The sequence below is a fragment of the Salvelinus fontinalis genome, unplaced genomic scaffold (assembly GCF_029448725.1).
Source record: "Salvelinus fontinalis isolate EN_2023a unplaced genomic scaffold, ASM2944872v1 scaffold_0088, whole genome shotgun sequence".
Taxonomy (NCBI): domain Eukaryota; kingdom Metazoa; phylum Chordata; class Actinopteri; order Salmoniformes; family Salmonidae; genus Salvelinus; species Salvelinus fontinalis.
Window position 1 is genome coordinate 409,630 of NW_026600297.1, and position 2,500 is coordinate 412,129.

The 2,500-nt window shown below is 44.9% G+C and overlaps 1 protein-coding gene across 1 annotated transcript in view; it reads left to right on the forward strand.

Annotated features, from left to right (window-relative positions):
* Positions 1–2,500, forward strand: part of LOC129843021 (voltage-dependent P/Q-type calcium channel subunit alpha-1A-like) — a gene marked incomplete at its 3' end in the record, with an annotated part of 132,241 nt that overhangs the window by 55,720 nt on the left and 74,021 nt on the right.

Sequence of the window (2,500 nt, forward strand, 5' to 3'; positions counted from 1 at the left end):
CATCTATCTGTCCTCTCAGCACCATAGAGCCTTACTTCACACTGTCTGACATCTATCTGTCCTCTCAGCACCATAGAGCCTTACTTCACACTGTCTAACATCTATCTGTCCTCTCAGCACCATAGAGTCTTACTTCACACTGTCTAACATCTATCTGTCCTCTCAGCACCATAGAGCCTTACTTCACACTGTCTAACATCTATCTGTCCTCTCAGCACCATAGAGCCTTACTTCACACTGTCTAATATCTATCTGTCCTCTCAGCACCATAGAGCCTTTCTTCACACTGTCTAACATCTATCTATCCTCTCAGCACCATAGAGCCTTACTTCACACTGTCTGACATCTATCTGTCCTCTCAGCACCATAGAGACTTACTTCACACTGTCTAACATCTATCTGTCCTCTCAGCACCATAGAGCCTTACTTCACACTGTCTAACATCTATCTGTCCTCTCAGCACCATAGAGCCTTACTTCACACTGTCTAACATCTATCTGTCCTCTCAGCACCATAGAGCCTTACTTCACACTGTCTAACATCTATCTGTCCTCTCGGCACCATAGAGCCTTACTTCACACTGTCTGACATCTATCTGTCCTCTCAGCACCATAGGGCCTTACTTCACACTGTCTAACATCTATCTGTCCCCTCAGCAAAATAGAGCCTTACTTCACACTGTCTAACATCTATCTGTCCTCTCAGCACCATAGAGCCTTACTTCACACTGTCTAATATCTATCTGTCCTCTCAGCACCATAGAGCCTTACTTCACACTGTCTAATATCTATCTGTCCTCTCAGCACCATAGAGCCTTACTTCACACTGTCTGACATCTATCTGTCCTCTCAGCACCATAGAGCCTTACTTCACACTGTCTAACATCTATCTGTCCTCTCAGCACCATAGAGCCTTTCTTCACACTGTCTAATATCTATCTGTCCTCTCAGCACCATAGAGCCTTACTTCACACTGTCTAACATCTATCTGTCCTCTCAGCACCATAGAGCCTTACTTCACACTGTCTAACATCTATCTGTCCTCTCAGCACCATAGAGCCTTACTTCACACTGTCTAACATCTATCTGTCCTCTCAGCACCATAGAGCCTTTCTTCACACTGTCTAATATCTATCTGTCCTCTCAGCACCATAGAGCCTTACTTCACACTGTCTAACATCTATCTGTCCTCTCAGCACCATAGGGCCTTACTTCACACTGTCTAACATCTATCTGTCCCCTCAGCACCATAAAGCCTTACGTCACACTGTCTAACATCTATCTGTCCTCTCAGCACCATAAAGCCTTACTTCACACTGTCTAACATCTATCTGTCCTCTCAGCACCATAGAGCCTTACTTCACACTGTCTAACATCTATCTGTCCTCTCAGCACCATAGAGCCTTACTTCACACTGTCTAACATCTATCTGTCCTCTCAGCACCATAGAGCCTTACTTCACACTGTCTGACATCTATCTGTCCTCTCAGCACCATAGAGCCTTACTTCACACTGTCTAACATCTATCTGTCCTCTCAGCACCATAGAGCCTTTCTTCACACTGTCTAATATCTATCTGTCCTCTCAGCACCATAGAGCCTTACTTCACACTGTCTAACATCTATCTGTCCTCTCAGCACCATAGAGCCTTACTTCACACTGTCTAACATCTATCTGTCCTCTCAGCACCATAGAGCCTTACTTCACACTGTCTGACATCTATCTGTCCTCTCAGCACCATAGAGCCTTTCTTCACACTGTCTAATATCTATCTGTCCTCTCAGCACCATAGAGCCTTACTTCACACTGTCTAACATCTATCTGTCCTCTCAGCACCATAGGGCCTTACTTCACACTGTCTAACATCTATCTGTCCCCTCAGCACCATAAAGCCTTACGTCACACTGTCTAACATCTATCTGTCCTCTCAGCACCATAGAGCCTTACTTCACACTGTCTAACATCTATCTGTCCTCTCAGCACCATAGAGCCTTACTTCACACTGTCTAACATCTATCTGTCCTCTCAGCACCATAGAGCCTTACTTCACACTGTCTAACATCTATCTGTCCTCTCAGCACCATAGAGCCTTACTTCACACTGTCTAACATCTATCTGTCCTCTCAGCACCATAGAGCCTTACTTCACACTGTCTAACATCTATCTGTCCTCTCAGCACCATAGAGCCTTACTTCACACTGTCTGACATCTATCTGTCCTCTCGGCACCATAGAGCCTTACTTCACACTGTCTAACATCTATCTGTCCTCTCAGCACCATAGAGCCTTACTTCACACTGTCTAACATCTATCTGTCCTCTCAGCACCATAAAGCCTTTCTTCACACTGTCTAATATCTATCTGTCCTCTCAGCACCATAGAGCCTTACTTCACACTGTCTAATATCTATCTGTCCTCTCAGCACCATAGAGCCTTACTTCACACTGTCTAACATCTATCTGTCCCCTCAGCACCATAAAGCCTTATGTCACACTGTCTAAC